Consider the following 21765-nt stretch of genomic DNA (forward strand, 5'->3'; position numbering starts at 1 on the left):
TCAGGTTTCAGGGTAACAGTGTTTATTCTTTACATGGAATCATCACTACCAGAAAACAATAGTTTATATCAGCCTATGCACATATGCTACTATTAGAATTTGTTTTTATCTGTTATCTGGACGGGACTCAAAAGGCAGAGGACTAAAGTTGTTTGGTGTAAATAGTTCCAATTGCTTGGGGAGAAGTAACCTCAGTAGAACCTTGCACTAATATATATATATATATATATATATATATATATATATATATATGCAGGAAATAGTTTTAGCATGACTCAATGACTCATGATATGATATTATGTATACTAGCAAAGACCACCTTCTTAAGAACTCTGTACTACTAGAGACCATAATGGAATGCATATTAAGCATCTGATACAATGTGTTCTTAAAAAGTAAGTCTCAGGCTACATGTGATAGTCCATGCCTATAATCCTAGCTAAACAAGAAGCAGAGATCTGGAGGATGGAGATTGAAGGCCAGCCTAGGCAAGAAACATAAGACCCTATTCAAAAAATAACTAAAGCAAAAAAGGGCTTGGGGGAGCAGGGGACTAGTGGTAGAGTGTCTGCCTTGCAAGTATAAGGTCCTGAGTTCAAATACCAGCACAAAAAAAAAAAAAGCAAGTCTCATTAGCTCCAGGGCTCATCTTTCTAAATGTGTACTTATTTTTTATTTTTGAAGCAATCACCTCTTGACAGTTTTCCATTGCTATGGCATGTCTAGGCAAAAAGTCAAAAAGATAAAATCAGGTAAAGTTATATTCTTGAACAAATCAAATTTGGAGTAGAGTTACAGAAATAAAAGAGTCTTTGTTTAAGGTACATGTATTCCTCCAAAATTGTGTTGGTTATCAGAATAAGCTATTTAAAAGAGTTAGTTTAATATTCAGGAACTTTTCTCTCAATTATATTACTGTAAAACTGCACACACAAGATCATTTCCTGGTACTTTGTAGTAATGATTTGGACTAAAAACTACCAAAAGTAAGCAATTTATACTGTGAAAGATTCAAGGACTGCTACCAAAAACAAAATTTAATTTGTTCATGTTTCCATTACAGACTGCTAACAGGATGCTGCATTCCAAAATTTCTATTACTTTAACAAAAGAAAAAATGTGAAAAATAAGCCCTTAAATAGTGATTCATTAACTTCCTCAGTTGTTCTTGTTGCACAGGTATAGAAATAAATTTTGGGCACCTCACAATATTAGAAATTTATGAAAGAATGAGTTGAGTTACTAGAACTCAGTCCTTCAGTAAAGTACCTATAAAGAAGCCACCCTACATGAAATGAATGCAACTGAGCATGGTGGAGGTGAAATAAGGCCATTTTGATCTCATCCTGCCCAGGCCATCATTCCTAGACTATTCTGATGTAAGGGTTACATAACATAGTGATGATTCTGTGAAGGCAAAAGAAACAAACATAAAAAGCTCCCATTCTATATAAAAAAATAACAGATAATAACAGCACCCTATGTCTTATTGTTCAGAAATGACAGATCAAGAGCACTGGCCTATATCAATGCTACAAGGTAGAGGCACCAAATAGGGCCTGATGGACAAGAAGCCTTCATGTATACATAGGCCCAGGACTTGACAAAGCAGATAGAATACGAACAAAGAAAATGAGTGTACAGGAGCTAATTTCAAATATGAAATCCAGATCCCCTACCAGCACTCATTAAATTAGACTAACACCATTTACTTCCTCTCCTTCCCCCAAGAAATCTAAAAGGACAGTAACCTCTCAAAGCTCGACTACTTTGCAAACTACAGCCTATTTTGCAAACTTCAGTGTTTCTCATGATTAAAGGAGGACTGTTTGACGCCAGAGTCCCAGAATCAAGAAAAATCAAACATGGAGCCTGTTCTAATCAGTAGTAACTAGCTCAATGCCTTTTAATAAACTTACTGCAATAAAGAAGAGAGATGTAGCGTACTTGGGCACTTCAAACAGGGAGTCTATGAAATTCAAGAAGGCTTACAGACCAATCAGATGGACATATAACACATTTGCAAAGCAGCTTTTCCCCTACTTACATTCAAAGAATCTTGCTTCATAGCCAAAGCATATGAAAATGCTGCATAATCTTCTCTGGTCTTTAATAAACTGTCTTTATCTTGTACTGTGCAGATAGCAGGAAAAAATTCCAAATGACATATGGAAGGAGTTATCTGTTGGTCTAGGTTTAAAATAACCCCCATCCTCCGAAAAGCCCAACATTCTTAAACATATCCAGTCTCTGGCAACCTAACCCCACTTTTATCATCTGACAACTGTTTAGGAGTATCAACTATGTGCCAAGTAATCTAGTAGACATTTGGTGTACAAACACAAATGAGACAAGTACTAACTCTAAGCAACATCTATAAGGAGTATGCCAAGGAAGGAAAAATGCCACGTAAACAAACAAATTCAACATGCTCCCCTACACACATACCAAAAATAATACCTCCCAAGGAGGACAAAAGTCAAATACAAGTTTTCAACTAAAGCTAAATTTTTGAGCAATCTTTCTAGTTTAATCCTTTAATCTTGAGCCCCTAAGACTATGCCTTTTAGCTGAGATTTGAAAGGCAAAGAGTTAGATGAGGAGAAGATAATCTAAACTGAATTACTTTGCCTAAATTCCAAGCCCCCAAGCAGACTTCTTCAGCTTTTCTGCAGTTTTCTAACTTACTATTTTCCTCTAGTAAAATGAAAAAATAAATCATCCTCGGTTCCCTACTTTTGCTAGCATATTCTTCTGTTCCTCCTTTTGAACTCCTCTATAGTAATAGCCAATGTTTGTTCTGAATTTTACAGTCTCATAATAATTTGCAGATCATTTGTCCCTCACTGTGAAAGATTACTACTTTCACTTTACAGATGAGTAAACTGAGGCTCCAAGAGGCTAAACAATTTCTGCAAAGCTAAGCAATTAAGAGTTGGAAGAACTAGAACTGTAAACCTGGTCTAAATAGCCAGATCCAAGTCTCCTTCTGTTACACTATACCAAATTCTAGTGATTCTCATCATTGTGTCTCTACCTTCTCTCCCTCCTCTCCTTTTCCACTTTCTATCTCCATTACTACAATAGCCTTATAACTGTTCTCCCTCCAGGATAAAAATATAAAATTAGTGTCCTTCCTCACAGTCCCTTTGATTCCTACCACAGAGAGTTTTGATAAAATAAACAAATTTGGATCACTCTAGAAAAAGGCAGACAAGTACATTTTTCATGTAATTTCAACCTCCTTAATGATTCCTCCAATATTTGCCTTACTCACTCAGATCTGTCCATACAGTTCTAAATGACTCACCTCCTAACACCCCTCTTCGATCATATTTCAAGATTTCCACTGCCTATGCATATTTTCCACTGCCCAGTGAATAAAACAGAAATCATAACCTAGCATTCCGGGTCTTTCCTACTTCTCTCTGCTAAGTCCATTATACAAATCCCAGATCTGATAACCCAAAGAATAGTACTAATTCTACTCTCTACCATCCTTTACATGAATCCATCCTCTCTGCTTAAACAGACTACATAACAAAAACTCTTCCTCCTGCATATAGTCCATCCCATCTTTGAACTGTCCTCATGTTAAATAAAAAATAAACAACCACAAAACTCTTCCTTATGTTAAAATTATCTTATGTCCCTCAAACATCTGTGGTATTTGAAAAAACAGGTAACATCCACATAATCTCATTCTGCTTGCTTGCCCTTCTTGGTGCACCATGTTGTTTCTTCATGGTGGGGCACTCAGAGCTAAGCACAGTGCTTGCTCATTAGAATCAGCCTTTCAAGATCTTTTGCCCTCATGATCCTGTCTTTTTCAGTTTAACAGTATGTTGAATGGAATAGGTGTCTCTCAATGTCATTGTATTTCTCCTCATCATCATTCTTCAAATGTTTAGACCATGCAAACTCCTGAGCCTCAGCTTCAAAAGCTCAGTAGATGTGAAACAGGGTCCCAGGAACCTAGGTTCTTTTTAGCAAGTTAATATGGTGAAAATAACTTACTTTAAAAATAGTACCTAACTCTTTTTGGTTATATCAGCAATCTCAACATTTCCTTTCTCTAGGCTGTTATAGCTACAGCATTAGTCTTATATCTACACTATAAACTCTATGACAGCATAGACCCTAACTGTCTTGTTCTTCACAATATTATTACTACTGCATAATATTTACATGGGAATGTCAAGCTTGATAGTATTTGTTAAGTTAATGAATGAATAAAACTTCTTGTTTTATGTCACTCATGTAACACAGAAATGAATTAAACCCATTGGTATTTAGATGAATTCTAAAACTCGGTCATATCCCAGAAATAGCAAACATTATGGAAAATATATATTTGTATCTTGTGCAGCACTCTGAACATGAAAGATTACAGATATTTATTGAAATAGACAAGTGGAAGAAAATAGAGATCCTACAAATAAGGACAAGTGAGAATTTGGTATTTGACATAGTTAACATAAATCAGTGGATAAAGAATAGAATATTGAAGACAGAAAAAGTTCTGGGAAAACTATCCATGAAGAAGAGTATGAAATTAGGTCCCTACCTCACACCACACAATGTACAAAAATAAACTGCAAACAGATTCAAAGTTTTTATATAAAAAATGTTGTAAACTTTCTTAAGGAAAAAAGAGAATACCTTTATTATATGAGGTTAGGGAAAGATTTTTAAAAGAATATACGCAAAGTTTTTTTTTATAAACTTTGTTGGTTAATCTTGGTTGTCAATTTCATTACATTGAGAAGTGCCTATGAAATCAGTGAAGCACACCTTTGGATGTTTCTGTCATGGTATTTCCAAAGAGGATTAACTAGGGGTGGAAGTCCTGCCCTGAAAATGAGCAGCACTATCCCATAGGCCAGGGAAAAGAATGTAATAAAAAAAAGGAGAAAACCAACTAGTACAGGAGCACTCTCTCTCTCTCTCTCTCTCTCTCTCTCTCTCTCTCTCTTCCTCTCTTTCTCTTCTTCTCTATGTCGCTACCTCTCTCCTTCCCAACTGTCATAAGGTGAACAGCTCTGCTCCACCATGCCCTGCCACCATGATGTCCTGCCTCACCACAGGTCCAGAAACATGGAACCAATCAACCCTGGACTATAACCATGAGTCAAAATAAATCCTCCCTCCCTTAAGAAAAGATTTGTATTTGTCAGAGTGATGGAAAGTCTAACACAAACTTTAAAGGAAAGATGACACATTAAAACATATTAAGATATTTTCATAAGAAAAGAACCATTAAGCAAGTAAAAGACATGAGACATGACCCAGACTGGGAAAAGATATTTGTAACACATAACAACAAAGATTTTATACCCAGAATATGTGTAAAAAAAAATTGTATCAGCTACAAGAAGATAATGCAATAGGAAAATAGGCACAGGATATGAACATAAAATCATCGAAGAAAAGACATTATTCAAGGGAAATACATTAAAAAGAAAAAGTAAAGTTAACAAAAATTAAAAATTTTTATAGCATCAGCTTTAGGTAGGAATGCGAGTAACAAAAGCCTACACAGTGCCAGGTTATAAACTGATACAATTACTTTAGAAGGCAGAATGGAAGTTCCTGATACAACTGAAAGAAGAATGTACTGCTGGACCCAGCAAAATGCTCCCATAGATATGTACCCAAAAAAGAAGTGTACATAGATGTCTACTGCAACATTGTTTTATCATAGTGAAAGAATGGAAATCATCTGACTATACATCAGTAAATGATAAATAAACCATGGCTGAGTTTTACAATAGAAGTGAAAATTCAAATGGCAGTTATGTTGAATGGACAATGTCTACATTAGATGTATCACAAATACATAATGAAGCAAAGATATGTACCATATAATATCATTTAAGAAAAAACATAAAACAAATTTTTGCCTAGAAGAATTTTTCAACAATAAGGCATACCTTCTTTATAAATTTTTTATTAAGATCATTTTCCAACACAAAATCAAAATAGTATAATAAAATTCCTTGTACCCATCACCTTGCTTCAGTAATTACCAATGTCAAATGTTGGTATACAGTTTTTAAATACGTACCAAAATTAATGCTAAGGAAATAGTATTAACCACAAAAGTAGCACAGGAAAGGGAGAAGTGAGCCAAGTTCTGTTGTAGGCTCTGCCAACAAGAGCTTGGCGACTCCGGCACACTGATTTTCTCTGAGCAGCCTCCCTTCTCAACTGGGAAGACTTCAGAATGAACTGATAAAATGTTTGGGACAAGAAGAAATAATCAACAATAAACTCCATAAAAGTCAAGAATAAAATAGATGCTTTCTAGGAGGTACAAATAGACAAATCTAAAAGACAGAAAACATCAAGAAGATAGAAGCATTAAAAACACTAAAACTGTACTCCCTACACTTAGAATTTATAACTAAATATTATCAGGTTACTTTTACTTCTGCAGAGGTATGATTTCACCTCAGAAAGTTCTTTTTTAATTTTGTTGTAGTCTGACTTGGGTTTTTGAGACAGAAGCTCACCAGGTAACCAGTGTTGGCCTGGAATTCGCTATGGATCCCAGGCTGGCCTTGAACTCATGATCCTCCTGCCTTAGCATCCTGAGTGCTGGGATTACGATGTGGCCACCATGCCCAGCCCTGTCAGGTAAGTTCTCAAGAGAAGCACTACCGTAGCTGCCTCCCCTCCAAAGCCCACCTTGAATTCTCCCCAGATCATTTGAAGACCAGGGAGGCAAGTGGCTTCTCCTGAGGGCTCCCTCACTTCCATGGTGCTGTTGATACAGACAGGGAAGGATTTATAGCCTGGCTCTAATACCCCAAGTGCTGTCTGGCAGCATGGGACTGGAAGAACTGGTGAGTCAAAGCCCAACTGAGTTATGGGGAAAGGTAAGTTACACATACCTCTTGAAACAGTGTGCAGCCGTCAGAACCCAGCAACTACTCAAAAGTGTAGCTCCACAAAGAAGCCGGCCATCTCCATGGGATGACTTCAGCCAGAGGGAAACCTGCCAAGGCCAACCACCCCTGAGAAGAAAGCAAGCCACACACCATAAGGGATAAAAAAGCAAAAATAAACAGCAGTTAAAGCAACAATTTTCAAGGCTTGCAGATGGTGGGGGATTCATAAGGTACTTCAGGATGTAAGACCCCTTCCTACCAGGAGAATGATGCCCCTACAGCTATGAGCAGGCCCCACATGAGCAACTCTGAAGATCAGCTCATAGACATTTATATGCATGACACCTATCTCTGACACTCCTGGAAACAAACTGAGTCTTCTTTCAAGATTTGAGGATAATTTCACTCCTCTTCTACCTCACCTAAGCAGCCTAAAGAAGTCATAGTATATAAAGTTCTAGTTTCCCACAAGTAAATTCAGATAAAACTTTCTATTAAAATGAGTCAAATCAGAAACAAATATATTCTAACTTAAATGAATCTTTGCAGTTGTACTTCAGGTTTCCTGTTAAATTATTTTGTTTCTGCCACATCAGATTTATCTCATAAATCCTGGGATAGTGACAGAGAAACACGGTATGTATAATCCAAATGTAAGTCATGTAGGTCAAAGGGCAATGAAATCAATGTAATCTGTACTTAATTTTGGAAATAAAATGGATAAAATTAATTCCTTATATAATAATAATAAATCTTGAGTTTGAAGCATTGTATGTACATAAATAATTCTACAATAAATCTCCTTTGAAGAACCTTTTACCTTAAGGAATTTTTCCCACCAATGATCCGCTTCTGCCGACAGTGCAATAATCTCAAACCACAAACAGAGGAGAGAGTCTCTGAGGCAGAAATGAGTCCATAATTAACTGTCATATTTCTGATAATGGGGTAAAAACACAAGTGACACATCCACTGACACGCCTCCTCTATTTTAAAATGTTTTTTCTTTGAAAATTGTAGAATAATTTTTCTTATAATAAAAATGTTTCTCACTTAACTGACAATAATTTGCAAGCAGATAAGAAACTTAATGAAGTTTCCCACCATTCAGTTCCAAAGGGTTTCATGGGCTGCTGAATGGTTTGACCCTATCTGGTACTCTTGTAGTTATCTACACCTCCTTTGCTGATTATAGAGGTTGTTTGGTGTTCACAAACATTAAGAGAGAACTGCAAAGGTAGTAATGGTCTAAATTACTTACTTTCTACATACAATACCATTCCAAGCAATATGTAAAAAATGTAACTCAAAGGAGCAAATCACATTCCCAAAATAGAATTTTGATCTGAATTTATAATTTCTCATATAGTGTACTAACATATGAAAAAGGGCTTTATAAGCCAACTTAACTGTAAATTGTACTTAAGAGTGTCCCAAGAACAGACTTCTGTTATGAATATACAAAAGACATGAGTTGCATTTAAAATGTATGAAAGGGCTGGGGGCATAGTTCAAGAGCACTTGCCTGGGTTCAATCCCCAACACCTCAAAAAAATACATGTGTGTACCTATATCCATACATACAGATGTATGAATAAGGAGGTGGTATATAAAAGAAGGGTGAATATACAAAGCATAACTAATTTCAAAAATAATTTTACAGAGTAGAATATATATAGGGGTGATTTGCTTCTTTGCTTAACTACATGTGCATAAAGTTTTTTCTATCCATGTAAGAAGAGAATTGCCCAAAGAACATGAAGATGAATCAGCACTATGATCTCTCACAACAACCATGGAGAAGGCAATCCATAGGGAATCAGCAGTAGTTATTTCCTGATGGAGAAAGAGATTCAACAATGTGTACCAAAATGATTAATTCACCAAATGACCTCAGAGGCATGCTGTCAGAATTTTATCCTTCATCTCTTAATGAGTCTTCTAGATGACACTGCAGATTATAAGATATTAGAAAAACAAAAGTTTCCAATAATGCTCAAGTGGGCCCAATGTACACAATGCCAAGAAAAAAGATGATGTAATACTGACCAAGCAAAACTTAAAGTTTATATCACTCTGGGGCAAAGAGTTCAGAACTGCAAGAAAGGAAAATCTATTTAAAGCTATTTTCTATTTGTAACTTAAAAAATTAAGAAGCCAGATCAAGTTCTTTTAGAAAAAGATCCCACCACGATGACTTGTATTTAATCATCTGACAGAAGTCACCGGCTCCAAACCACTTGGGCTCACACCTATAATCCTAGCTACTTGGGAGGCCAAGATGGGGAGCAAAGCATGAAGCCCTGAGTTCAAACCCCAGTTCCACCAAAAAAAAAAAAAAATCCACTGGTAGCATTGCCTACCATAGAAAGGTATCAAAATAAGGTGCAACAACTCTTTGAGGTATAAAAACAAATGTGTAAGTAATAAACAAGTCTATGCTGTCTCATATTTTAAAATAGGTATACATAGTGCCAGAAAACATTTTACAATTGTTGAACTTTTATGTTTTTCAACTGTATAATTTATCAAAGGGAATTTAATAAGTTAGGTTGTAATCAATATTCAGGGACGTCTTTCCATATTCAGAGGACCTCAGATATGAAGAATATTAACAGCATCCAATTCATTTATTGCATTATATTTGACAGTTATTTCAAGATTAAAAAAAAAAAGTTTGGTGTGATGGTGCACACCTATTATCCTTGCACTTGAGATGCTAAGGAGGATCTCAAGTTAAGGCCAGCCTGAACTACCGAGTGAGTTCCATACCAGCCTGGGCTATGTAGCAACACCCTGTCCCAAAAACCCAAGAGCTACAGATGTGGCCCAGTGGCAGAGTGCTTGCCTAGCATGCACAAGATTTGAGTTTAATCCCCAGCACTGGAGAGAGAAAGAGAGAATGCCTGGGTGCATTAAAACTATGAACCTTCAATCCAGGTCAACAGGTGATTACTCTTTTCATAAAGGGTAATCACAGATTGCTCCAAACTAGCCAATTCTCCCACTCATTCTTTAAAGTAGTTATTTATTTCTTAAAGTAGAATGTACCAAAGCTTTTAAGAACCCATCTAAGTCTGGACACCAGAGGCTCATGCCTATAATCCTAGTTACTTGGGAGGCAGAAATTGAGAGGATAGCAATTCGAAACCAACCCCCACAAAAAGTTCACCAGCCCCATCTCAATCAATGGCTGGGCAAGGTGGCATACATCTGTCATCCCAGCTACACAGGAAGCATAAATACGAGGACTGCAGTCTAGTTTGGCCTGTGCAAACACACAAGACACTAATCAAAAAAAAAACCTAAAGCATAAAAGAATGGGTACAAATCATACAGCACCTGCCTAGCAAGTGCGAGGTCCTGAAAATCTACTTGTTGTAGTATACTAATACTATATTATCTTCTTGTTTTTCTTAAAATTTTAAATTGTGGAGAATAAAATCTACAAAATGTAACATTAAAATTGTCCCTGTTGTTTAAAATACTAGTAAATATTTGACCCCTCTGTTTTCACTTCTTTCCTTTTATGAAGTAAAATCTTCAAGGATAGCAACAAGCCTGGCAGCTTAATGATATCCACAAGAGGGAATGACATAGAAATGGCTAAGAATCTTAAAAAGGGATTGATCTCAGAGATTACAAGGTCCTGGAAATCTACTTTGGTCCTTGAACCTTACTGTCCCTGTTAGCCTCACCTAGCCAAGAGGTGCTAGCTCCATATACTAGCACAAACCACAAGGGACTGTATACATTCTCCTTGGATGGTATTCTTTGTTTCCAAAGTTCTGCTTGTAGCAATGAAGAGGGATTAGAATTCTTTGAAGGTGACTTACCTTTATTACTCTTCCCTGATGCTTTCTTGCTAAAATAATCACAAATAACTCCTGCATCTTCACTGTGGCGTCAGTTGTGTCTTCCAATATCTTGTTTGATGCAGTCTGCCAAGGATCTCTCATTTCCCGTGCACTTCACATTAACCACGTGGATGGGTCCTTTTCCTTCGCCAAAATAGGCCATGGTTCTTGCTCTGGCAGGACCCCTAGAAACAGAGCATTCTTAGGATGTGGAAAATTGGTCAATCGTACATCTGAATAGATCACAGTACATATTCTAATTCAGTTCTTTAACTTTTACCTATTAAAATTAACATGTTCGTGTCATGAAAATCATTTCCTCCAAGACAGTCAAAAAGGTAATAACTATACCTTTTTTATTGGCATACCCCATAGATTCTTATTGGAATCAGTTTCTTTTAATTTATCTTCTGTGTAGAAAGTCACACTTAATGGCATGTCCTCTAAGCAGGAAAAAAATCACCACAAATTCTCTATCCTCTTAAAAAGTCTAATATTCTCTTAAATTTGATATAATAGTACCAAGAAAGTTATGAGATTAAATAATTATCAGGGACCTAAGAATGAATTTCTGCCTCCTTTAGAAGCAAAAAAAACCATTTTTCTTTTTTTTTTTTTTTGGTGGAACTGGGGTTTGAACTCAGGGCTTTGCACTTGCAAAGCAGATGCTCTACCACTTAAGCCACATCTCTAGTCCATTTTGCTCTGGTAATTTTGGAGATGGGGTCTCGCAAACTATTTATTTGCTCAGGCTGTCCTTCAATTGCAATCCTCCCTATCTCAAAATGTACAATTCTTGACAGAGGAAAAGAAAACTGAGAATCATGAATAGAAGACAGACTTACTTGTTGCATATTTCCTTTTTTATTGATACATTACTTTTTTTTAAATATGAAAATTCAAAATTTTAATTATTTCAAACTAACACCATATTTAAAATTCAAGTGCTAATGAATTAATGGACATAATTGTGAAAGGTAAAGCTTTAAAGTTTGAATTATAGGGGTCAGGGGGCACAGCTCAAGTGGCAGAGAACTTGCCTAGCATGTACAAAGCCCTGGATTTGATCCCTAGTACATCACACACACACACACACACACACACACACACACACACAAAAGAAAAAAATATATACATGTACATATATGTGTGCGTGTGTATTTTTAAAATACATACATGCAATGTTTGAATTATAAGAAAACTATCCTTAACACATCAAGTTAGGAAAAAATTTATTAAGCAAGACAAAGAGGATATAAGCCATAAATTAAAAAATTAATAAATTCAACAAATTAAGAATACTACTTTACTAAAAAAAATAAATAAAACTATTCTAAGGAAAGCAAAAAAGATTAAAAAGCTGTTATTCATAATAAACATTTACAAATATATTTATCGGTAAATATTTTTCTTATGTTAGAAAATAGCATACCTTATACAAAGAACACTCAGAAATTATTTTTTTAAAAAACCAATCCAAGAGAAAAATAGGCCACTTAAATCCCAGAAATATCAATAAGCAAGCAGAAGCACGTTTCATCTCATTAGTGATCAGGGATAAGCAATAAAATAAACATTAGCTACCCATGAATTGAAAAAAATCATTGCTACTGAGTGTGTAAATTGGTGTAGCTAGAGGGAAAGCAATCTTGCACTCCTTCATAAAGGTGAAGGTACACATAGCCTACAAGCCAGAAGTTCTACTCCTGATTATATTCCCTGAAAAATCTCTTGCACAAGTACTCAAGCAGAAAAGCATGAGGATGTTCATTACAGTCTCCATTTTTAGTAGCAAAATTAGAAAGGACATTGCTATATTTTGAATGTCCTCTCAAACCTCATGTTGAAGTTTAATCTCCACTGTACGACATTAAGATGGAACCAAATGAACTTTAAGAGTGAAAGCAGAGCCTTCAGGAATGGATGAGTCTGTTCATGGAATAATGAAGTAATGGGTTTTCTCAATATTGAGTCCATTATAGAAGCCAGCTTGGTTCTGTCTCTTGTGCACATTCCTTTCTCCATGTTATACCCAGCACTACCTTGGAACTCTGCAGAGAATTTCCATCAACAAGAAGGGCCCTCACTAAAAAAGGGCCTCCTCCTTCCACCTCCAGAACCGAGATGACAGCCTTCATTCTTTACAATTACCCAGTTTGTGACATTCAGTTATAGCAAAAGAAAATGGTTGTCCATAGATATGTAACCAACTCAGCATTAAAACAATAAAACATAAGTTGGATATTTTTATAATTTAATACTATAGAGCAAAATGACTGAGCTAATTATAGCTACTTGCATCAACAAAGATAAATCTCAAAAGCAAAACTGAAAGTGACAAGTAACTGAATAACAAGTATTATTGTTTACTTTCAAAAACAGATTTTTTTAAATAGACAAAACTATTGTTTAGGGATATATCTAGTAGTTCTAAAGTTATGGAAAAATGCAATGGAATAACACAAAATTCAAGATAGCTTTTTCTTTGGACTGGTAGAGTAAGAAGGGGATTGGCGTGTGGGGTTGGCACATGAGGAGCTTAAAAGTACAGTAGCATTCTATTTCCTAAGCTTGGTGATAGGGACAGGGATGCCTTGTACTATTGTGAAGACTCTCTGTATACGAATGTGTGTGTACATACATGTATATATATACATATATGTTCTATGGAGAAAATAGAATGAATAAAATTAGAGGAGATAAACCAATTGGGGTTATAATACATGGAAATGTAAAAGGAAACTCCCTGTACAGCTACCTTTATCTTAAATAAGCAGAAATGTCATGTTTTTCTTTTTAACTTTTATCTTTTTTCTTCTACAAAATAGGAGAACAGGAGGGGGGAAAAACGTACTGTGCTGGGGGAGGGGGTGGAGTTGGGGAGGGGTAAAGGAGAATGGTGGAAGGAGTGAATTCAAGTATGATATACTTGATACATTGTAAGAACCTTTGTAAATGCCACAGTGCACCCCCACCCAGCACAAGAATAAAGGGGAAAAAAAGAATTTCAAGGAGAAAAGGAACTGTTCAATTTCTGTAAGTCAAAGAAGTATTTTTTCTTTATATATTTTTAAGTGGATGACAGGATAAAATCACTATATTTATATTACACTGGATATAAAAAAAGATGTAATTTCTTTAAATTTCATGCACAAATAGGTCAAAAATTAAATCCTTTACAAGTATTTAAATGTAAGTCACAAGTTAGATATATTTAGATTTCTACTGAAATAGTGGGGTATACCATTTTAAAACTTCTTTTAAAGAATATAACTCTAATAAATAAGTTGTTAAGAACAATGCCACATTGAAATATATTCACACAAAGTTCAAACAGAATGGAATTTCCATCATGGTTGTTTAGTCTATCTCAATGAATTTAAATGATCTCAATGCACTCTGTCAGCCCTCTAAAAACAACATGCTCACATGCTAAACTTTGTCAGATATTATGTAATACATCAGTAAAGAATGTCTTTTACTTTTCTGTTCACTCCAAGCATGTCACATTAGTTCCATTCTTATTTTCTGGGCTTTCATTATTCTGTTCTACCCATTGTTATTTCGAGTCTAGATGTTTCCAAGGATGATAAAGCTCTCTAGGACTTCTATCAATAAGGCTGAAGCCTTTTAACAGCTTTAAATTTTTCTAGATTGATTTCTGCAAATAAATTCATTATTGAAGATTTTTCATGACTCAAAGTATACATAGAGAAAAAGATCCCCTGCTCTAGTCACATATTTGTAATTTTATTTTTATATGAAATCCCATCTCCTCTTAGTGGGAAATTTTTTTAATATTCAAGTATATTTAGTTTGATCAAATATCTAAATGCTATTGTAGATTTACACAGACTGACTAAATCATGGGTAATCAATGTGTTAGAGTAACATTGAATTACTGAATTATTTATTAAGAGATTTTATTTAAAAAACAATTACAAAGTAAAATCTTTTGATGCTTTTCTTGACCACTGTTATGGAAATATCATTGAGAATTACTACAAACCTGTCCACTTGATGTAGATTATATTCCTCACCTAAATTCTCTTTTTACAAACACTTTATTGGTGCATAGGTGATATAAACAAACTTGATGAGTTTGGACATTTGCATACAGCTGTGATCCCATCACCACAAACAAGGGACTAAACATATCTACTACCTATGAAAATGTCCTTGTGTTCATTCTTTTTGTTTATTTCTTCTTGTTTGGTTTGGGAAAGAACACAACACGAGATCTATCCTCTTAACTTATTTCAAAGTGCACAGTACTGAATTGTTAACCAGGGGAGCTAGGTCGTACAGCACTTCTCCAGAACTTACTCATCTCGAACAATAGAGACCGTATACCTACCGAGAAGCAATTTCTCATAGAAAGACAACGGCCATTCTATTTCCTGCTTCTAGTTGTCATATATGGCAGGATTTCCCTCTGTTTTAAGGCTGAATAGCATCCCTTTTGTGTGTGTAAAACATTTTCTTTATGATCTCATCCGTCCATGGATATTTAGCTTGCTTCCATATCATGGCTATTGTGAATAACTACAATGAGCATGGAAATGCAGATAGTCCTTTGAGATCCTGATTTTACTTCTTTTGGCTATATACCCAGAAGTGGGATGACCAGATCATATGACAGTTGTATTTTTAGGTTAATTTTTTGTTTTTTGTTTGTCTGTTTGTTTTGATTTTTTGGTTACATACTTATTTATTAGACTCTGTTTGAACTCAGGATTTTGTATTACTGCTTAAGCCAGGCCTCCAGTCCATTTTACTCTGGTAAATATGAAGATAGGGTCAGGTGAACTATTTGCCTCCAACTATGATCCTTCCAACTTCAGCCTCCCAAGTAGCTAGAATTACAGGTGTGAGCCATCAGCTCCTGGCTCTACTTTTAATTTTTTGAGAAACCTCCATACTGTTTTTCAAGGTATCTGCATCAATCTACATTCCTACCGACAGTGTATAAGGGCTCCAATTTCTCATATCTTTAGCAACACTTATCATTTGTTTTGTTTTGATAATACCATCCTAAAGTTCATCTTCAAGTTAAACATTAAATAAACTAAATGATGACCAAAATAATAAAGATGTAAAAAAAAAAGTAATAATGCATTGGCAGATATATGGAGGAATTTCTCTCCTTAAACTTGGCTGAGGGAGGCAATTTGCAATCAAATTTGATGCCAATCGTACCCTTCATATTTCCAAAGGTAATACTAGTTCCTTGGATCATCTCTACCAAAGGAGCAAAACCATGACCAAAGAGCCAATATGAAACAGCAATATCTATTAATAGTGAAATTTGGGTAAAGGAAATGCACTGAGAATGTAATACAAGAACAAGAATAACTTTTTTTTTTCAAATAGAAGAAGGAGTAATAGAAATGTGAGCAAAAGAAATTTAAAATAAATCATTGGCTAGATTCACCTTGTATCTAACATAGACTCTTTCTAACTTCCTCTACCACCCCATGTTTTGAAAACTGAACATCTGTATCATAAATAATGCACCCACGACCATAAGACAAGTGGGATTGCAACTAGGTCTAAAAGCTAAGCGTAAAATTGAAGTAGCATCTGAGTCATGAGAAAACATTTGCATTTTTATTAAACAAGAAATACTTTTCAAAATAAAATATCTACATGGAAATAACCAACTAAATTGATCATTATTTAAAGATACTTATAGATACACAAGTAAGTACCATTGTTAAATTCAAACCATTATTAGTAATCTATTATAAGTTATGTGCATTAGCTCTAAATTGTAACTTCTCTGTATTTTTCTTACTCCAAAAGCAACTCTCACTGTTCTTGTGGACATGCAGAGCCAGCAAAAATATGAGTTGCCCAGCTGAGGTGTAACAGGCGATGAGCCGACTTCTGTTTCAGATCTCAGATCTTTGTATTTTCTCATTTCATACTGTAAACAAATATCCCTTTCACAGTCTTCTTATTGCCATGTTTTTCTCACTATAATTCATGCCTGAATGAAGCTCATCTAACACCTGGATTTTCTCCATAAGGCACATCAACAGCCTTTTGTGCTAAGGAACACTACATGGCACTCCCACACTATGCTTCAGGACTATTTTAAAGAGAGAAATCAACAGTCAAAAATGGCACAGAAAGGCAAAATAAAATAAAAGACACTAAAGAGATTGAAGAAAAAAAGGACAACTGTTCACAAGCATGAGAGCTGAAACAAGAAGGCAGAGTGCTGATCTCAGCTCTAGGAGCAGTGACTCAGTATTTGCCACCTCTGTGCTCACAGTCACTTTGTAGAACATGACTCCCTGAGTAACAGGAACCACCTGTAATTTTGGTCACCTAATGACCTTTAAAAGGTTGCAGGACTAAAGCGTAAACCACAGGGGAAAGGTTAATACCTTTGGCTTAGGGAAGCAGTATTATGAATAGTCAGACTTTATTAGACTATATTGTTATTAGATAAAAAGCTACCTTGCTTATGTGACATAGTGTATATTTCTTGAGAAAAATGGAGAAATTTAACTAGTTTCTACTTACTACTTCTTTATAATTCTGAATCAAATCGACATGCTGCCAGTATTCTCAACTGAATGACAGAAACAAATTTTAGGTATGGAGTAACTCTTTAAAACAAGCCTACAAAATCAGAAATGTTTATTGAATAACCATTCCAAATAGGTTTTCCTTACTTATAGCCAAGCTGCCAGTAGATCACAGCTGCATCCTTATCAGTCCATCCATTATCACAAATTGTTCCCCATTGGCCATTGATAAAAACCTCCACCAGTCCTTTCTTATTTTCTCCATCCATCAGTCTGATAGGAAAACCTAGTCATGATTCAAAAGTATTAGAAAAGCCAAATCAAGCAAACTTATGCCAAAACATGAGACATTACAAAATAGTTTTTTTTTTAAATCAGGCATACAATGCAATCAACAACAGTTTTTGAGAGAGAGACAGAGAGAAGAGCTATCAATAAAAACCTGTATTCACTTTTATGTCTTTGAAATCATGAAGGCAAAGTGCTCACCTTGCTCAACTCTGCATCCCCATCTGGCCTCTAAAGGATGTAAAATAGCTGTTTGCTTAATGAATAAATACAGGAGTGAACAAATCGCACTAAAAAACTGTGCATTATTTTATTACAATTAACTTCTAATAGTAAAAGAATATTAGCTTAGTTTTTGTTTCATGTCCTTTTTAAAAATCCATGAAAATACCTAGAAATTTATACTCTAAGGATAAGCTTTCTAGGAAGGCATAAACAAATAAACCTTAGTGTATATGGGTAACTCAAATGGGTCTAATGCCAAAAGAGGGCAAAAAAAATGAAGTCAGTTAACAAAGTCAATTTCCACTTAAAGCCTTCTATTTACTATTGATTCCAAAGCAAAGACCTAAATCATAAAAAGATTTACAAATTGAGAAACAGAGAAGGATAACTGTGAGACTACCTTATGCAAATGAAGTCATTTGTAGAGTGTCAGATACCTCTATCCACACTGAAAAATATGATGCTGTTTAATTTAATGCCCTCACTGAAGCTGGCATGCTGTTGCAGGTGGAATTGTGAAGTCCTTGGGATGGATCCTAATTCAATACAAATGGCCTCCTAATAAAAAGAAGAAATTTGGACACTGAGTTATCCACAGAGAGGAGACAATGTGAAGAGATGGGGAAATTTGCCAACAAATGGCACTTCCTGCACAGTTCCTTTTCAAGGAACCAGCCCTGCCAAGATCTTCATTTTGAACTCCAATGAGAACATAAATAGAGAAAAGGTTAGATCAAAAAGAATTAACCTAGAAGGTAACACCCACGCACAGGAAATCAATGTGAGTCAATGCCCTGTATATCTATCCTTATCTCAACCAGCAAAACCCCTTGTTCCTTCCTATTATTGCTTATACTCTCTCTACAACAAAATTAGAGATAAGGGCAAAATAGTTTCTGCTGGGTATTGAGGGGGGGGAGCGGGAGGGGGTGGAGTGGGTGGTAAGGGAGGGGGTGGGGGCAGGGGGGAGAAATGAACCAAGCCTTGTATGCACATATGAATAATAAAAGAAAAATGAAAAAATAAAATAAAATAAAATAAAAGATGGAAAAAAAAAAAAAAAAAAGAACATAAATATCTGTGTTTAACCCATTCAATCTGTAGAACTTCGTTAGAGCAACCCAAGCAAACTAATACACATACATTTGACCTAGTTACTGGAAAAGTCACCCAGCTTCAGGAGAACTCCAGAATTTAGTTAATGCAAACAAGCATGGTAAAAATGATCAGAACTAAGGTGGTGGAAACAGGATGCTAATGAACAATGAACAAAATATCACTTAATATATGTTTCAACCAACAGAAAATTACCAAATTTACATTTGTTAACTAAAAACAGGCAGCACTGTAAGCAAGATTGACATATCCTATTTTTACTTCTCAAATCCATTATTACTTATGCATCCTTCTTCCTTGCACCCAGTGTTGTTGGCTCTGGTTTCTATACTTAATCATGTATACTTCATGGTGCCTGTAATACAGCAGAATCATATGGTGAAGTCCAAATAAATGTTTGTTGAATGCCTATTCTATTTATTGCTTACTAATAGCTAACAGAAACTTGAGAGTTTTAGCTATGTTATAAAACACAGAATATTTGAAACTTTACATTTTTTATTAACGTATATGATATTTGGTGTGGGGGGGTTACAAGTAAGGTGAAAGGTGATCCTCAAAGAACAAATTCAAACTAATGAATTCTTAAAGTTTCTGATTTTCACATTTTTGGATCTTTGGTTAGATATGAAGAAAATATATGAATATGGAATTAGTTCTCCATATTGTACCCCAGTAATTTTAGGGAAGTGTTTCATGTACTTTAAAAATAAAAAATTTTAAATATTTTTAAATGTAAGTTGTATGGTTTATAAAACAAATAAAGCACATAATATTTCTGAACCTAATATTAGCCATCTTACAAAATCATTAGGTTTTCAATTCTTTTTTCATTTTGTGGTACAGGAATTTGAACTCAGGGCTTCACACTTACTAGTCAGGCACTTTACCACTTGAGCCACTCCACCAGTCCTTTTTGTGTTGGGTAATTTTAAGATAGGGTCTCATGAATTATTTATTTGCCTGGGGCTGGCTTCAAACTGCAATCCTCTTGATCTCTGCCTCTTAATGGCTAGGATTACAGACATGAGCCACCAGCACCCAACCAGATTTTCAGTTCTTGAAAGGGAATTGAAAGCAATTCTGAGCACAAAGGCCAATGCTGGAGGCATCACAGTACCTGACCTCAAACTAGTCACAAAGCCATAATAATAAAAACAGCATGGTATTGGCACAAAAACAGACAGGAAGACCAATGGGTCAGAATAGAAGATCCAGACATAAACCCATACATCAATAGCCAATGGATCTAGCAAGTAGATTCTCCCTCCACAAACCACATTCTTTACATAATCACAGGAGGATTATAAATCCTCCATAAGAAAGAGGTGAGGAAAAAGAACAAATGGAAAGAAAGAAAATTGGAAAAATGGCCTACAAGGGATGAAGTAAGATGTTGCCTTTTTAATGTGCACAGTGCTAAATTAGTATACTGAGTTGTCATGACAATTTACAGTACAATGAAGAATCATCCATACAGTTTGATGGATTTAAAGTTCGTAATGTGGTTAATATTATAGACTTTGACACTTTTTATTACTTTATACTAGCTTCACAAAATAGAAAAAGAGGGGATGATTCAATCCTGAGGGTTCAGGAGGGTGAATATGGTGGAAATATTATGTACACATGTATGTCAATGGAAAAATGAGACCTGTTGAAACTATTCCAGGAATAGAGGGAGGGGGCATAAAGGAGAATGATGGAGGGGGTGAATTCAATTATGATATGTTGTAAGAACTTTTGTAAATGTCACAATATACCCCCAGTACCACAATAAATAAATAGAAAAAAAAGTAAGGACCACTTATGATTTACATACACAAAAATACATGTGTAGATGTATACTGTACCTATCATAGTATCCTGGTAAGTATTTTGAATATTTCACCCTCTATGTTTTCCACTCATGCTTATTCTGCTTTCCTGAAGGAAGTTTGTCAAGAATGTTTAATTGCTCTTTGAAGATCTTTATCCATAATTATTTTGTAACTGTTAGAGAAGATACTTACCTATTACCCAAACATAAATTTTGTAATTGGGAAGCAAGAAAGGTCCCTGGTGGGTTTTTAGAATAACAGCCTATTTTAGAAAGAAGGGTGGCTAACTCCAATGAATCCCGAGAAGTCACTGAGAAAATTGAAAAAACAACAGATGGTGGATAACAAAGAATCAAACAGGTCTCAAGACTAGAGAAGAAATGAATCACAAGGTGGGAGAAGTGAATAATCTCTTTTTTAAATCAGGTCCTAAACAGCTCATTAGAATTCAGTCAATGAAAATCAGAATAGGTAACCAAGGAACAATGGAATGGCTATTATACATTCTTCTATCTGTCATAAACATGATTATAGATATTTTTAGTGAGAAAGTTAGACTTCTAAATAATGAAACCAAATATTATGTTAGTGGAGAGACCCAAAAGATTATTTTTGTTGGGAAACAGACTTAGAAACAACAACAACAACAAAAAACAAAGACAAAAAGCTTAATTGTAATCCCAGCTACTAGGGTAGATCTAGGTTTGAGGCCAGCTGGGGTAAAACGTTATCAAGACACCATCTCAACCAATAAGCTGACCAACACATCTATCCCAGCTACTTAGAAGGCATAGGAAGGAGGATTGCTGTGCAACGTCAGCCCTGGGCAAAAACTTGAGACTCTATACAAAAAATAACTAAAGCAAAAAAGGCTATGGGGCATGGCTCAAGTGGTAGAACCCCTGCCTAGCAAGTGTGAGGCCCTGAGTTCAAACTCAGACCAGTGGTTGGAGATGCAGTGGCAATTATATTAGTCTGTACCTTCTTTAGTCCTCATTCTCGATTTTCCTTTTGTCCCAAACAATTC

The 21765-nt window shown here is 35.4% G+C and overlaps 1 protein-coding gene across 1 annotated transcript in view; it reads right to left on the bottom strand.

Moving 5' to 3' along the window:
* Window positions 1-10611: 10611 nt before the first annotated feature.
* LOC141421633 (neurotrypsin-like) overlaps window positions 10612-21765 on the bottom strand; it is a 60918-nt gene continuing 49764 nt past the window's right edge. The window contains exons 5-7 of the mRNA XM_074068484.1: window positions 18203-18360; window positions 17437-17575; window positions 10612-10935 (exon numbers count right to left, since the gene is read on the bottom strand). The gene's annotated coding sequence lies outside the window, so the exon portion shown is untranslated. The remainder of the gene's footprint in view (window positions 10936-17436; window positions 17576-18202; window positions 18361-21765) is intronic.

The sequence above is a fragment of the Castor canadensis genome, chromosome 3 (genome assembly GCF_047511655.1).
Source record: "Castor canadensis chromosome 3, mCasCan1.hap1v2, whole genome shotgun sequence".
NCBI lineage: Eukaryota > Metazoa > Chordata > Mammalia > Rodentia > Castoridae > Castor > Castor canadensis.